Source organism: Megalobrama amblycephala, linkage group LG1 (genome assembly GCF_018812025.1).
Source record: "Megalobrama amblycephala isolate DHTTF-2021 linkage group LG1, ASM1881202v1, whole genome shotgun sequence".
In the NCBI taxonomy this organism is placed as follows: domain Eukaryota; kingdom Metazoa; phylum Chordata; class Actinopteri; order Cypriniformes; family Xenocyprididae; genus Megalobrama; species Megalobrama amblycephala.
The window spans coordinates 19,645,106-19,662,952 of record NC_063044.1 but is presented as its reverse complement, the minus strand read 5'-3'; the positions used below and the strand labels follow the sequence as shown (position 1 = coordinate 19,662,952).

General features: G+C 38.1%; 1 long non-coding RNA gene across 2 annotated transcripts; it reads left to right on the top strand.

The window, feature by feature from the left end:
* Positions 1-11,582: 11,582 nt before the first annotated feature.
* Positions 11,583-14,335, top strand: LOC125245364. Of its 2 annotated transcripts, XR_007179504.1 has the most exons (4): positions 11,583-11,715; positions 11,822-12,366; positions 12,458-12,560; positions 12,648-14,335. It is a non-coding gene; the product is annotated as an uncharacterized LOC125245364 (long non-coding RNA). The 2 variants fall into 2 exon arrangements; XR_007179503.1 differs by lacking the exon at positions 11,583-11,715 and having other exon boundaries at positions 11,732-12,366.
* The last annotated feature ends 3,512 nt before the right edge of the window (positions 14,336-17,847 follow it).

Sequence of the window (17,847 nt, the reverse complement as noted above, 5' to 3'; positions counted from 1 at the left end):
CCTAGTGCAGTTTTCCTCAGTGTTACCAATGTCTGCACAGAGGAGACGTTGGACAGCTGCTCGAAGATCTCGTCTTTGAAGAAGACTGATTTTATACTCAAAGTAGTAAAAAGTACTTAAAATTAAGATGACTGTGCATAGCTGCATAGATAGCTGTGCATGAACACACACGAGACAAATACAGCTGATACAAATACATCTCCGTTTACAGTCAATTCGTGCATTAATTCATTGCTTAATAAAATATAAATTTACTGATAATAATACCATAATTAATAAAAAAGTAAAAGAATTATTAAAAGTAATAATGACAATAAATAAATGCATATACAAGTCAACAACACATGAAACAAAAGTTTATTCAAACTTATTGATCTAACAATCACATATTTACAGTCTCGCTGCCATCTCAACACAGCTGTGCCAATTCTGCAGCTTTATTTTGATCAAGCAGCTGACCACCATGAACACCTTCATCCATCATGTCCCTCACTGCTGCTCTTCTCAATGGAGACATCGTTGATCCAGAGCATGAGGAAGATGATGAGGATGGACCCCTGAACCCCTCAACCTTGAAGCAAGAGTGGGAGAAGATGTGTGGGACAATCTGCTGCTGCTGTGTCTGCTGCAAACATTCATGTGCTCTCCATCAGCATGATTAAAATAAACAGATTAAAACTATTCACAATTCATTCATGTCATTCATTTCATATTTTTACAATTACAGGTTAATTTCTGTTCTAGCTTCATTACTTTTGTGGTGTTGTGGTCTAAACCACTGAGCTGGTCAGCAGAAGGTTGCTGGTTTTATCTCTGCAGCATCACCTCCAGTGTGTCCTTGAGCAAGACACTTGGAAGGAGGCGTGATGGAGGGTTTCGTCCATGACACTGAACCATTTCCAGGATCTGCTGTGTCTCTCCATCCTCAGTGCTCACACCAATCTGAGGTCATTTCACATCCTACAATAATGCACAAATACAATACAAAAGCAGTCATTTTTTAACAGCACAGTGCCATTTAATTTCTGTATTAGAAGTAACAAAATGATCTTACTTCATATTTTTGTTTCAGGTTTTCCCTTTTTTTTCTAACAAATGCCACAGTCACCTTTCCTTGCAGGTCCTGCTCCACCACAAAAGCTCTGCAGCAAATGCACAGACATCAAGAATCAGAAAAGTGCTGTAATAACTCTTTTTAAGTTACAATAATTAAAATAAACTGGACTTTAGATTTAAATAGACTTAGGCCCAATCCCAGTTCTACCCCTTACCCTTTCCCCTTCCCCTTTCCCTTTCCCCCTTCCCCTTTGTTTCGCACGTTCACGTGAAGGGGTAGGGGTGTTCCAATTCTCATTTGGTTGGAGGGGAAGGGGTAGGGGGAAGGGCCAGGTAGCCCTTCAAACGAAGATTTTTCGGGACCACACTTCAGACGAAGGGGTATGATAAATTTCCAACATGGCCGACCGAGCGAGCAGAGAGACCCATAAATGTAAGTATTTTTTTACGGTAAACAGTATTTTAGTAATAAATAATCACTTGTTTTATGTTGCCTTTAATCTTGTGTTCATGTTATGTTCTCCGAAAAAAGATTTGTTAAAATCGCTATGAAAAAAGTTCGCTAATGTTTTTTACTTTATGATAGTTCCACAACATATTTTTTTATATTTTTCGCGTTGATTTGACAACATAAATTCAAATCTGGTGGCGGCTAACTTGTCTTTTTGCCGCATGCCTGATTAATGTATTGTTTTGTTGTGGTTACGTCCATAAATACGTGTACGTTACATGATATAAACAAAAAGTGCATTCAGTTTGCGTGCTTATTCATCAGTATTGTATGTTCTGTATCAACCAGGGACTCCTGAGGAAACACGCAGGCTCATACGTTTTCGTGCAGAAAACGAGCACTACAGCTATCGATGGCATCTTAGAAGTGTGTGATAAACATCGGCGCATCTAAGACGTAGGAGCTAGCGACGACTTATGATGACGTGTAACGGTCTAGTAGTGGTGTCCCATTTCTTAGGGGAATATTTTCAGCCCTACCCCTTGATACTCTGTTTCAAGGGGCAAGGGGAAGGGGTAGGCGTAGGGGGAAGGGGAAGGGGTATAAAATAGAATTGGGATTGGGCCTTAGTATTCATTTCTGTAGTATACTCACTCAAAGCCTTTGATGGCATCATTCCTTCATCAGCCTTCCAGTGGAGAGAGGCTGTGTTGACAATTTTAAACAGTGTTGACGGTGAATTCTACTCATAGATCATAATCCATCACTCATAAGTCATAATACTTAAAGATGATGTTCCTGTCAGATGTTAAATAAACATTTAATAAGCACCTTTAAGATATATATGGTTTAGAATATGTAAATCCACTTCGGAGTATTAAGTCATGTGTGTTTACTAGAGCTCCCCTGTTATCTATACATAATAAAACGTGTTTTTACAGTAAAATCACAACTATAGTGTCTAGCATCTTTACACATTCAGCACTTTACTCTACAGTAGTGCAACAAATGTGACTTTAACACAAGGAACCGTGTTTTTGGTTTTCAATACTCACATTTGACAGCATCTGCGTCGCTTTTCTCCTCCGTGTTTGATCATGACGTATCCTCTCCCGTGGCCTCCTGGGATAGAAAAGTATCCAGCGAGGAACACTTCAGAATCTGGGTGGAAGCAGTAGGCCATCCGGGAATTTCTCGACTACTCATTAATGATTACTGAGGTTTCTGACATACTTAATCGCTCACCTACTGCTTTTCCCCTATTATATAGTAGGTGAGTAGGCGGTTTCGGACGCACTTAAAGTAGACGCACGGCCGGATCTCACGAGAATTAGTACGTCACCCAGGTAATTTTCACCTACTCTTTTTGCTTTAGAAATACTTATTCGCTCGCCTACTGCTTTTCCCCTACTAAATAGTAGAGAAGTAGGCGGTTTCGGACGCAGTCACTTACTTTGCTGAGTATTGTTTAGCCCTTTATCTGACCTTGTCTCCGTGTTTCCTTGTCGTTGCCTTGCCTTTGTTTTTGACCCTGGACTGTTTTCCTTGTTTGATGATCGTTTGCTGCCTGTCTTGACCATTGCCTGTGTTTGGATTACTCTTTTGCCTTGCCCTCTTGTATCTGTTTGCTGGTGTTTGACCTCTGCCTGTATGACTGCGCTCATATTAATAAAGCCTGCACATGGATCTCCAACTCTGTTGTCCAGTTCCCTTCGTTACAGTTTTAACTGACTAAAGCCAAACTATTTTGTTTAAACAACAGCATGCTGTGTCCATTTCATCAGGTAAAGACAGCAGCTGAGGTGGCTCAATGCATCATCAAATTCTTCCATCAGTTTGAGGTTCTGAAAAGGATACTGACTGATCCAGGCACAGTGTTTGTGAATGCGGTACTTTTGGTAATACTTGAAAAAAATGTTTCTGAAACATGTTAGTGTTTTGATCTGTGACAAAAATGATTTTTTAAAGAATTTCTTTTAAAATCATATTTCAATATTGGGATAATATAAGTTATATTATGCTCTTTATATTAACAGATAAACAAGAATGTATGTGTCATGCTTGGAATTAAAAGGAGCCTTTGTTCACCGTACCATCCTCAAACGAATGGACTGGTAGAGAGGATGAATGGTACAATTCAAAGGTAAGGGAAATTGTTCATTTAACACATATTTATCTATACTTAATGTACATTATTGTCATATGTACTATATTGTCTTCAATCTACAGCAGCAAATGCAAGTGGGATAAATTAAAATTAAATTAAAAATTAATCTGTTTGGAAGAATTCTACTGTCAGTTAAAATTATTATTTTTTCTTTCTTTCTTTTTCTTTCTTTTTTTTGTGTAGAGCTCTCAGCAAGCTGGTGGCACAAAAACTGGAAAATTGGGATGAGTACTTGGAGGCAGTAATGTTTGGGTTGAGGAAGAAAAAACAAATCACCACTAAGTTCTCCCCATTCTTTTTGATGTTTGGCCGAGAGGCTCTGTACCCAACAGAGGTGCCAGAACACTTCATGGTTGGTAAAGTCATGTCTAAAAATAACTGTAGGTCTATTGATACAGTGTTGAAAACATAGAATGAAAGAATGTAAAAACATTTTCACAGGTAGCCCGCAGTGTTGAGGTTGTTGAGGAGGAAACTGTGTCTGAGAACATAAAACGCCTTGATAAAATTAAAGAAACTGTTCATGGCAACGTCACCAAACAGCAGGAGAGCGCACGGAGGCATATGAAGCACGGTGCTCCTATACCTGCCTTCAAAGTATGGGAGCAGGTGTGTAGGGCAAAACTTTAGAAGCCAACAAAGAAAAGGTGGCAAGCTGGAAGCAAACTTCCTTGGCCCCTTCACTATAATGGCTCTACAGGGAAAAGTGCTGATCTGCTGAAAGAAGATGGTACAGTTATTTACAAACATTGATCACTTAAAAATTGCAAGGGTGGAGATGGCCCGAATCAATGATGTTAATAATGTTACCTCAACAATAAAAAAATTCAGAGGATTGGTCCCAACAAGGAGCTTGAGAGTGAGGGTATCCCTTCTTCGTTTCAAAATTACTACTTTCCAATCCCTAACGCCTAGTAATTTAACAATGACAGCTACAACATTGTTTTGCAACTCAAAGCCAGTCATGCAAAGAAGTTCAGCAATACTACAACAATACAGGTAATAGTATAAAAATGAAACTGCCTCTGTGCAGAAAATGAAAACATCAAGTGAGTTCTAGTAACCATTTCAATTCAACTGCCTCTGGAAGAAAAAATTTGGAAGAATCCGGGAATGTGCTGGATTGTAATGACTTCACATTTTGTAAATGTTGCAAATATGCATTTTTTGAGTAACTGAGATTTGGGGTTTTTTTGTGACTACCGTCAGATTGATCCACTGGCACACAAAGTAATTGTGGGAATCATAAACGAAAACCACCATTGGATGTTGGTGGTGAGAACAAGAGCATTGCACAAATCTCGCTACTTAAATGTCTGTATCTATAGTTATGTATACACTCAGTGTTGGGGAGTAACTTAATTGAACATAATTAAATTACAGAATAAATGTAACTGTAATCCGTTACAGTTACTGAGGAAAAAATTCATACACTTAATTAGCCATTTACTAATTATATTGGGCCATGCATACATGCTCTCACTTATTGTTAATGATATCCACACAATACTCTATATTGTAGAATTTCACTAATATCACTAATAGGCTACCATGGGTTTCTGCCTAATATATGTTGTGTTTTCATGTCAATAATAAAAGGTAATGTACCCACACGAGAAGCGATCCCTCTTCTTGGATCCAATGGGGGAACTGCAAGTAAAATCAAGAAGGCTGTGTTTAAACTGGCACAAAAGATCCGATCCTTTGCACACATCTGACACAGATCGGAATTAGTTGCACACATGTAAACACAAAAATCCACATGAGATCCGCTTTTTCAAATGTGGTTTTAAATCCGATAAATATCCAATCTCTGGACATGCGACATACGTCTAAACACGCATATCCGATTCCCATTGGAATTCCAAGCCACCACACGGCAAGGGCGACACGTTTGCTCACTAAAAGGTATAACTTTTATGTTTATTGTTATTGTATTGTGAAGCAGACGCACTTGTATGCACTCGCACTGAAAATTCGCAGCTTAATTATTGAGGAGGGAACTTTATATGTCTAACGTTATCTATTTTTCTAGAAAGAAATTGGGCACACACACATACATTCAGCAGCTGAATTTCAACATTTGCCCGGTTAATTTAAAAGAGACCGCCGTGTTGTTGTTTTTCTTATAAGCCAAAAGCTACTCTCTCTCTCTCCCTAGCTCGCTTGAATTCAAAAAAAAAAAAAAGGAATTCTAAAACTGATAACTGTATAAAATAACAAACGCAAATTACCTTTTATTTTCCTGTCTATATAAAAAAAAAACACAATCTCCTTATTTTTTGTTTTATCTTTTTTTTTTTTTGTAACTCTGACTGCATGTGCTGAAAAAATTGAGAAATAATATTTCATAAAAACTTTTAAAAATGCCAGAGAAGTACATGCTGTCTTTAAATGCATGCATGCAAAAAAAAATCATAAAGCTGTCATTTGTATTCATAAAGTCAATGTGTAATATAATGTGGTGTAAGTTTAAACGTTAGAAAAAGAAATACATTTTAAGACATTTTGTCATACCAAAAGTGGACTTTTCTGTAGAATGACCCGAATTCAAATAGACCTACTATTTTTACTTGCAGTAAAATCATAATATCAACCTGCACAAAAAAAACAAAAAACAAACAAACATGGTTTCTGTAAAATCCATTATCATATTTAAAGGGATTTTTAAGGAACACGACCTCTTTTAAATCCAATAGGTTTCGTTTAATTTGTCCTTTGTCTGAGTTGCAAGGTGTCAGGTCTGTTGATAAAAGGCAACGCATGGGCGACTGGTTTTTGCAAGTGTTGTTATGGAAATATCAGATGAGGGACGTCAGTAGGACTTTCGCAAACTGGCAAGGACTTGAATGTCCTCAGAACGTCGGTCAGCGAACGTTACAAAGCGGACCTACTGCGGACCTTAACGGACGTTCACAACGTCCGGGGGACGTCCCTTGTTTGCTGGGTTGTTACTAAATGTGAAAATGTGTAAAAGTATGTGTCAAGGACTTGATATTGAATTCTGTAAATTTTAAAAATGCAATAAAAAAAGGAAAAAAAAAAAAAAGAACCATTGCGCATCTTACAGCAAAAAAAAGTACATTTAATCTGTGTTTTTGTCACCAGCAATACAGTACGTTGCTCAGTTTTGTTACAGTAAGTTAAGCTCCGAAAATTTTTTAAAGCTCCAGTGAGTTTCTTCTGTTGTCCTGTTTTGTTTTTGTTTTTTACAAAATCCGGATTATGGAGCTCTCCCCAATTACTCTCTGGAGTCGTTGATTAAGATAAGCCAAAATTATTGCCAACCTCATGAACATGTAGACTACATAATTCGATGAAATATGTATGCAAAAGTGTATTAGTCAAGTATGTTGCTGGGGTATTGTCATGACTGCCTTATGCCCTAATTTAACTTTTTGTGACATTGTTTTGGTATTTCCATTTGTCTGATTTCATCCTCTCTGGGTTGTATTCACTATAACAACCGCATCTCTCTACATTATCCTATTACATGGCTTCTTACCAAATAAATCAATCATTTGACACAAAAATATTGATTTTAAAAAGGAGTTTAGTTTATTGATTTAAATACGATTTTATTGCTTCCACTAAACAAAATAGTCCGTTCAGTTTTTTTTACGGTTGTAATCCTGCAACGTAAACTTCTGTTTAATTATCCGGACTTTTTGAGATCTTCAGTGCTCATTAAAAAAAGTTATATTTAGCTGCACCAGTCACAAAAATGTATATTTTATCCATTGTTAAGTAAATTCATTGTCTCTGTCCCATTAACTCCCTTCCCCTAAACGAGTGTTGTTTTTGTTTTTTAGATTCTACCAACCTACCTGCTAGTAGATCACCAGTAGATCACCACAACCAAAGGCCCTTTTAAGCGCCAACCTATCTGGATTTGGTTTGTCTTTCGGTCTGTCTCTCATTTCTGTCTGTGTCTCTTATCTCTGTCTGCCCCTCTGTCCATCTTAGTGTCTGTCCTTCTTTTTCTGTCTGCCCCTCTCTCCATTTCTGTGATGACCACTACACGTGTCACCGACTGTCAAGATGGCAATTACATGGATGGCTCTTGAAATGAGCTTAGAACATGTCCTGACTGAAGCCAGGGTAGGTGTTTTTTAGATGTTGAATTTTCGGATGCAATGAAGTGGAGTGCCTACATCGGGTCCTATTCTATGTATTGCCACGTACAAAAAACAACTATCCATTGTATCTTAATGGTTGAAGAAATATTTAGGCTATAATAATCACTCTGTAGCTTATTAGAAAACAGTATTATATAAGGCTATTATATAAGCCTTGGTAGCTCAGACTCATTCAGTCTGTGATTGCATCTAGCTGCTCTCAACTGTCAAACATTTTCATGAAAGGGGTGTAGAGTTGGTTTTTACTTTTGAACTCCTTGGTCCAGCCAAACTGAATGCATTGATCAAGGATTCTTTCTTGAATTTTTTTTCCCCCTCAAAATATATAGGGTATAAATTGTATGGTAAGAGTTTTTTTTCTTATCCATTGCATCCTTTGTTAAAAATAAATTAACAGCCTAATCATGATTTTCACTTCAACCCCCAGAAAGAATTCGAGGAGCAGAGGCAAGTTGCCCCTCCGCCAATCCCAAAAAGGGTGTCTTTAGGGCTTGGCAAGCCAAGGGGGAGGCGTGGAGGGTGGCCCAAAGCCTCAGCTACCGGTTATAATATTAATAGTAATTGGTTACACATCATTGTCAAGAAATCAAGTTGTGTTGCTGGTAGACTTAAGTAACATATACTTGTATCCAGATAATGAGCTCATTATAATGAGGTTGAACCATGTGAAATATGTTTATGCAGTATTTGATTTGATAACTGTATTGTATTGCATCCACAGGTTAATTGTACTATTATTTCCATTTATTATTTCCAAGTTCTGTTGTTATTATTTTTTAAATGTAATTTCCACCGTATTTGAAATGTATAGAAATGTAGATTCAACCAAAAAAGTATGCATTCGGTGGTATAACTTGGTTTTATTCCCCTGTGTGCTGTTGTAGTTACACACAACCAGATCGGGAACTACCTGCTCACTGAAGAGCTTCCTGCAGCCAGTCTTCATCCTCAAGAGGAATTTGGTAAAATATGGTCAAATACATTTGAATTATTATTAGGTAATTTTCTGAAGGAGATCTGAAAGCAGTGTTCACACAAATCCTGGAACACCTGTATCATTGGAGACTAGATTGCCATTCATGTAAAATCCTGGCAAAAAAAATGTAAAAACTCGAAAGCTCGCCATACCTCCCATGCCTAGTTACGGGCTGCTAAGCCACAATTGGCCTGTGGCGGTTTTCGGGTGTGGCTTAGCGAAGGGTCAATTGTACCCACATCAACTGCTTATAAATCAGCAAAGCCACGAATTGTGTCCACAATGAGTCCTATTATTGAACCACTTTTTTGTAGTAGTTTCAATTTTGTCCCAATGGAATTCTGTCTCAATTTTCACGTTGATACAGTTTACCCTGATCCATGTTTCAAAGAATGCTGAATTTGGCCCTAGACTGTGGGAAAGTTGATTTGGAAAAGTTTTGAAATTTATGTTACTGAAAGCATTGGCAAGATATTTACCCATTATTATGAAATCATAGATCTGCATAGAAATGGTCCTTTGTCAATTAAATTAATATTTGTCTTTGCAGAAAAAAACATGGAGAGCCTCTCTGCTATGATGTCTGACTCCCCTGAAATCCAGAGGGCATCATCATCATGGACTTTCAGGCAGCAGCAAGCCTCACAAAGATGGAAGGAGGCAAGGCCATTCCACCTTAAATGCCTCATCCAAACTCAGGATGTTGGCCATTTTGTAGCAAGCCTGCGGTTGTTAGGTGAGATCTCATTAATGTTCTTTCATACTTTGTAGGTTTTTAGAGTGCATCACTAATTGATGTCTTCATGTTTCGGATCAGGGGTGGAATCAGGGCTGTTTCAAAGAGTTGATTCAATGACTAAATTGGTTCATTGATTTCGTTCCTAGATGCAGAAGTGTCTACCAGATCAGTGGTTCTGTGAAACCTGCGATACCAAGAATCACAGGAGATGGCCTTGAGGGCTTTTTTCCCATCCACATATTTTGTAAGAGGGGAGGGAGGATACAGCTCACACGACCAAGGTAGGTAATTGCAAAACTCTTTTGTACTCTTGTCCAATAAATCTAGTAGGCTAATTTTGTGTCTATCTTTCCTTTGCTAGCTTGTATTTTGCCAACGGTGAGAGTGACTCAAAAATGTCCCTGTGAAGTCCCCAGCATAACTGTGTCACCTGGCAAAGCGGTCATTTTAATTTCCATCAATGGTAATATTTCTAAACTCTAATCTTTTTTCAATATTCAGCTTTTTTCCCCCTTTTTTGGCTTTGCTTTGCAATGAAAATAACAGTACTCAAAAATTACAGAATATATCTTGTCATTATGATAAACCAACAAAAATATACTTATTTGAACTATGCTGGTGTGATTCTACTCAAGATGTAGCCCAAGTGTCTTAAAGTGTGCCAGCTGATTGTTTCTAAAAGCTCAGGTATCCATGGGTTTGTTTTCTTATAACCCAAGGGCGTTATGACATGCACCAGCCATTGTTTGCATGCCAAACATGCCAGCAGCAGTGGGCTCCAGAGTTCATGGACCTCGTAAACAGTGGATACTGGCCAGCTTCCACCAGCTCTTCTACTTTGAATTCCCTCAATCTTTTCAGCATTGTAAGAGAACTGAAAATCATCGCGCCGGCACTGTCCAGACAAGCCTTTGCAAAGCTCCTGGAGCATCGTACAAAATTTGGTGGGCGGGTAAGTGTTCACCATATTATAGAATTGTTTACCATATGTAGACATCTCCAAAGTAACATTTAATAAAATGCATCTTTCAGTCAGGACCAGTGTGCGGGGACACGCTGCAGCGTAGCTTCCTGGAGTTTTCCTATTGTGCTTTTGAGGAAGATAACTTCTCCTGTGGTGCACCTTTCACCTGCCCCGCTTGCACCCCAGACATGCTGGCAATCTCTGTGGATGGCAACAGGAAGCTATACCGGTTTCTCCAAAACGGAAGGTGATATTTTTTTCTTCCAGTATAGATTGATCTGGATTTTTTTTGTATTCAATATTCAGCATGGATAAATGTTCTGTTTCGTTTCTTCCTCAGCTCCGACTCTTCGTTTTTTGAAGGGGCATTTATCGCAGAAGACACATCTGTGTCTGCATTTGTTGATGTCTTGCATAAAGCTGTGAAACAGGCAGGTTTCAAATTATTTGTTAATTAAATTACTATGCTTTTACAGGCCAGATTTTCTTTGCATTGGTGAAAAACTGCCCTCAACTTCAAAATACAAGGTGTATATACAGTATGTTTATAGTGTGTTTCATTTACATCACAGCTACCTGGACAAGGCAGATGTGGGAGCTCCTCATGGACAGCAGCGAAAGGAGACTCCTAGGAGGACCTTCAAGTTGGACGAAGAGGGCATGGAGGTTGCGGTGTGTCGGCATAGTTTCCTCCTTAAAGTGCTTAATATGTTTAGAGGTGAGATTATAATAAATTGTTTGCTGATAAGTCCCTCTGCTGCGCGTCAGGGTCCTGTTCGCCTTGTCGTTACTTATCCGATATTGACCTGCGGACATTACATTATCCCTTACATGTCTTTTTACAGGGTCAACTGCGGGGGAGGAAGTTGAACAGATGAACAGCTACCTCTCCCGCTGTGCCTTAACGACTAAATACATGTCAAAAGGAGGTGATTGTAGTATTTCTCTTCTAATGTAATTTTTTATTGCTTATTGCATGACATTCACTCAACATTTACTCTCAACAGCACGTGTGGATATGCTTACAATCTATGCTATGGCCTGGAACTACAAAAAAATCACAACACTACATCGGTGAAGGTGTGTTCTCTGTAAATGGTTTCAATTTGTGGTTATTGTGTAGCTTTGTGTAACTGTATTGTTTAACTGTCGCATTAGACTTGCCAGAGGCTTCAGGAGGAGACTGCAAGTCTAGCGGAACTTAAAAAAAGCTTGGCAATAAGGTAATAAGATAATAAGGCACATTACCTCTATGCACGCTTCAGAAATTACAATGCATTTAAATGTCATGTTTACCATCATCATCGGCAGTCATCTTCTGCATCACAGTGTGTCTCAGTTCTCTGTTGCTGAAAGCCACTCAGATGAAGGGCAGATGATGATGGGGTGAGGAGGATATACTAGATCCTGCACAACTGAAGAGCTTATATATGAGAAATCTGTCCATGTTTTACATGAAGTTACAGGCAAAGCACCTGATCCCTTCCTCCACAGTACAGTTAATTGTAAAAGAGATTAATAAGCTCAGTGGAGTGTGCCAGCAGTACACAAAGAATCAACTACAAGTATCTCTTCAAACAAAAACTAAACTCTCTGAGACAGAAATTGAAGATGTTCTGAAAACCCTAGATGGCATGGATAACAGAGAAAACAGTACTTTGAGGAAGATTTTCCCTATGTGCATCCAAAATGCATTTTTCTTGGGATTGATGAAAACAGAAAGGAGTGACATGCCCAGTATATTCCCATAAAAGACACATTAACAACTCTCCTGAAAGAACCTGCTGTGTGGAAAGAATGGTGTACATTTAGGAATGAGAGTACACCTCTTATTTTTAATGATGTATGTGATGGATCTGCTCAACTATGCAAAGGTAAATTCAATTTTACAATCTGGAGCACCTTTAAATTCATTTTATTCTTCTCATACTGGCATTTCTTTCAATGTGTCTTTATCTGTCACAGTGAGAAGGTGCATCTGATTTCCCTTCCACTGGTGTGTAGTACTGGATCTTTTTGGCCTGATAATCATGCTTTTGTGCGTGTTACAGCTGAAGCGTTCCTGCCTGTGAGTCTCTGAGCATCAGCTCCAGTTATTCTTGCCACACAGACCGCCTGAGTCTAATATGGGATTTTATTTTCATTGCATCAACAGATAAATGGAGACCCTCTTTATGAAGAGGACCCATGCTGGAGAGTTCCCTTCGCCCACCTCTGACCAGTTTGGGACGGTGTGTGTCGTCATACAAAACACAAAACATTCATACAGTCTCTCTGCTTCTGTCACACACAGTACCACCAAACACAGTGTGATCATCTTCATCTACATCTCGACCTGAGGACAGTAAGCTGAGCGTCAGTAGTCCATGCCACGTGCTCAGATACCAGCAGAAAACAACAGAAATTTTATTTAGCCATACATATGTTTTTATAAATCATTTTATTCTTTACATATAATTTGATCATGTTTTATTGATTATGCATCATTAGCCTGTAAATGATCAACAGTTGTGGTGTTTTTTTTGAGCGGTTGTAATCCTGATCCACGCTCAGACACAAACACTAGACCGGATGCTGAAGCTGCACTCGCTATTTTCGACAGGTCAGTCTGTTTACGGTGTTCGTGAATTATTGTAAGTACTGATTTAATGTTTATGTTTTTATCTCTAGATCACAATTACACTAAACTATGTCTAATGCATATCTTTATCCAGAATATTCATAATCGTGTTCTTGGGCGGCCCGATTCTCAACAGTGAAAAGGATCATTCAAGGATGTGCATTTATTTCATGTAGCCACGACACAAACAACAAATTGCTCGTCACTATAGCAACAGCAGACTCTCCAAGCTGGCGTGAGCGGGTGGAGGCGGGGCTAATTAGCATATTCATTGATCCGTGTATATTAAATGAGGCAACGGTGTAGAGTTACATTCAAACTATTATAATGCATGAAGAAATTTTTTCACTTGAATTGTTTTTAAAATATATCATTTTGGTGATCAAAGATGAGTTTTAAGGGATAAAATAATTGACTACAAGGGGACTTTAACCATACACTGTTTTATTGTTTTTATCAATTAATTAATATTACCCAGAGCTTTTTCTAATTACAATGTAATTACTTCACCTTAAAATAAATATTATATATAATATATTATCGGCCGACTAGCCTCTTCAGCTAGTTAGCACAGTAATGCATGTAATTACTCACTTAAAACTTTCATTTGGAATAATTAACTAGGTTTCATTTACATCCAATTTGTTGGCAATTTTATTTATTGTATTTTCCATTGCTGCTGACACAGTAAGCACTTTCACACTTAGCAGAGACAGACTTACTTTAAATAGCAATACAAAGGAGGATTTATAGAGTGTAAACTCAATACTAACTTACACACTCTTCTTAAATCTCAGTCATGTCAGTTCATAATTCATAGATATTGGTAAAGTGCTAATGTGTTTTATTGTATGTTTTAACAAAGGCTACACTAGTGTTTTATTCAGTTACGTTCAGCCCAAGCAAAGGCTGGATATCTAGTCTTTATTCGTTTATTATCAAACACTGTGTTTCATATGCTGCATATCATATACCCAACACTTGATTAGTTAACTACTCCACCATGCAGTACTTTTCTTTCCTTTGCTTTTTAAAAAAAAAAAAATTCTCTCAGATTTGTTTTGCCTTCATTGCTGCTTAACAAGTTATCCCGCAATTGGCCCTTCGCCAGAAGTTTGATTGACAAGCGATCTAACCAATCAGAGCGCAGAATCCGCCATTTTGTCCGACAAAGCAGTCAGGAGTTAGAAGGTTAACCTCGGTGGAGTTAAAACTTGAAAAATTGTGTATACTGACGTCTTTCCGCATTTGAAACAACATTCATTCTCATGTTCATTCATGTTTATTTGATGCTATAAATGAACTAGTAGGAAGAGATGATGGGTTTACGAGCCTCTTGAGCTGAGGGGCTAACAGTTACAGCAATCTGTCACGATCATGGTCACGACACATTAAAGAGCCACAAAACGGTTTTTATTGTTTGAATTTCTTAAAACACGACACAGTTTGAAAGCTGGGACTTTGTTTAATATCATAAGTAACCTGCTCTGTCTTGTCTGTCGACGTGTTGTCAGTTTCCTCTTTGCTCCGCGATGTATTTTTCACTGCTTGTGGAGTGACAGCGCCACGGCTTGTCGGACAAAGCAACAGTAACTAAGGGGGGCGGGTCTTTGCGAAGGGTCAATTGCATCTGCAAATTTGTACCTGACGAAGAATTGAGCAATATCTCATGTAGATTTTCTTCCCTATGCATTTTATAATGTCCACTAGGAGTTGCGCTCGACAAATGTTTTCCTTTATTGGTTTTCCCTGAAGAGAGATGCAGTTTTTGAAAAGGAAAGTAAGCGTGATGCACATTCATTGCGTTTTACCATGAAATGAGAGTTTGTGTCTTTATTAAAGGGATAGTTCACCCAAAAATGAAGATTTGATGTTTATCTGCATACCCCCAGCGCATCCAAGATGTAGGTGATTTTTTTTCTTCAGTAGAACACAAATGATGATTTTTAACTCCGACCGTTGCCGTCTGTCAGTCGTATAAAGGCGGGCGTACACGGTACGAATTCTGACGGTCGGAAGATCGTATGTGCACGCACACGTCACGAGTGAGTTTATCTGAAAATCGCACGGACGAGGTGATATACGACACGATTTTTAGACCTGCCGATTTCCGAAGCGAGAGAGAGAGAGCGCATTCGAGCGGAGTGCGAGCTCATATCAGAATACCCTTTGTGACATGCTGGATAGAAAAAAAGGGACATGTGAAATAATTATTTTCTCATCGACTAGTTGTTCAAGCCATTAGTTGACTATTGATTAGTTGATTACATTCAATTTCTTAAATACTGGAGAGAATAAACTATTTTAATAAGCATTTATAGCACTCATGCGCACGCATACAACTTGCCATAAAGGACCGGCAAAAGAAACGATTATAAATTTGACCAAAAAAAACAGCAAGGAGACATTTTAATTGTTTTTTAATAATCTAATGTTTTCTAAATCAATGTCGGCTGCAAAGATGAAGTGACATTGCTGACTCTCACCATCTTCGCAGTGGATGTGCAGAATGCACTTTTCATTCGGATTACATAATCAGAGAGTAGCCCATTTCTTTTCGTTTTGAATTATTTTGTTTAAAAGAAGACATTTCAAGCTTTCTATAGATATTTTTCTCGTGTCTGTGAGGCAAACAGTCTATAGTTTCAGTTCATTTGAGTTTCTGAATAGGCTATATTTGCTTCTTATTTATTAAATCCAGGCAATTGGTTGATGAAACATTGATTAAAATTAAGATACAATTTTTACAAAACGAAATTCACGTTAAAGAAAGGCTTTCTACAAAACAAAACGTATGAAGTGATCAAAATCACATCTGACCCACTCCATGTCTCCAGATGTAGGCTATTGCGCATCTTATGATGTATTGTTCACTTGTCTTAATAAAATAGATTAAATAAAAAAATAAATAACATTATAATAGGCATATTTAAACATAAATATAAAACTAAATATGTTTTCTTTAATGCTACCAACACGTACAGTACAGTAGTTCAGAGAAATTTCATGTCGATCAAGGGCGGATCATGAGTCGAGTCGTATCAAGCATAATTTATTTTTTAACCTGATAACTGTAGCTCTTGGGCGATCCGCTGTAAAATATCATCTCAGACGACCCTGTCATATACACACTGCTTGACGCATCATACAGCACTCGCCCAAAGTTCAGCGAGTTTATCCTCCTTTTCAAATTCGCCGTGGCGCTGTCATCTTCATCTCTATCTTTCTTCTTCTTCTGTGGTTTTTCTTAGCTCCTGATTGGACAACTTCAAATAGATCGAAAAATCGGCTCGTTCAACCGCACACATGTCACGAATTCAAACCGATAGCTCCCGAACTTTTTTGACATGTTTAAAAATAATCGTGAGGTCGGGAAGTGCTCGTAAGGCACTCTGCTCGGCTCGTAATTCCTCGCACACGATACGAGCCGCGACCATGCGAGCATACACGATTTCCACACGATTGAAAAAAATCGCATGCGAATTCGTACGACAGCAAAAAACGCACCGTGTACGCCCGCCTTAATGCATGTTAGTGGGAACTCCATCTAATAGAGTCGAAAAACCTTGCATAGACAAATCCAAATTAAACCCTGTGGCTCGTGAGGACACATTGGTGTCCTAAAACTTGAAACGATCAGTTTGTAAGAGAAACCGAACAGTATTTGTATCATTTTATACCTCTTAATACAGCACTCCTTTAGTGAGGTCTGATTGCGCTCTGACAATGGCAGTAATGTCTCACACTCATTAAGCTCATTAAGGTTTCTCGCACAAACCGATCGTTTCGTGTCTTAGGACATCAATGTGTCGTCACGAGCCGCAGGGTTTAATTTGGATTTGTCTATGCAAGTTTTATTTACTCTTATAGACGAAGTTCCCACTGACATGCATTATATGGCTGACAGACAGCAAAATCATCATTTGTGTTCTACTGAAGAAACAAAGTCACCTACATCTAGGATGCGCTGGGGGTAAGCAGATAAACATCACATTTTCATTTTTGGGTGAACTATCCCTTTAAAATCAAAACATTCATGATTTTTGTCTCATCCGCCCGTGACCCACCTGCATTTAATTAACTGTTATTTTTAATTACCGCCCTGCGGATACCGTGATCCGCGCATCTGTAGTACACACCTATGAAACAGAGATATTTGGTGATCATTTATTTTTCTTCCTTTTTTATTTTGTCTAAACAACAAACCTGACAACCACATAAAAGCACAAAACAGAACCGACAGTCTCTTTTAAGAGCATCACAGAATTTGAATCACTACATAGGCAGCAACTCACACAAATGACCCTTGACACTGAAGACTTTATTTGCTATTGATTTAATTACAAATATGTGAAAGATTACATTTTTAATTTGACTGAATCTTTTAGTAATTTTTGGTATTGAATGAATGAATGAATTTAATATTGATTGCTTTTTTTACTTATACTGAACCTTGAAAGATAACTTTTTACACATTTTATACCCATGTTTAAACTAAAATTTGTCCACATTTTATATATTGGTAAAACACACTGAGTTTAAATGTGTTTCAATTCGGACACATGAATGAACTCTGCTTTATGAACTCAAACAACCTTTTTAACACGTTTGTTTGTATCATATTTGTCACTGTTTTAATTTTACTACAAAGATTACCCGGTAAAATTGTTGGATTTTTATGCACTTCTGTGATTGTAGACGATGCAGCGTCTGAACAGGACTTTTATTTTGGAGT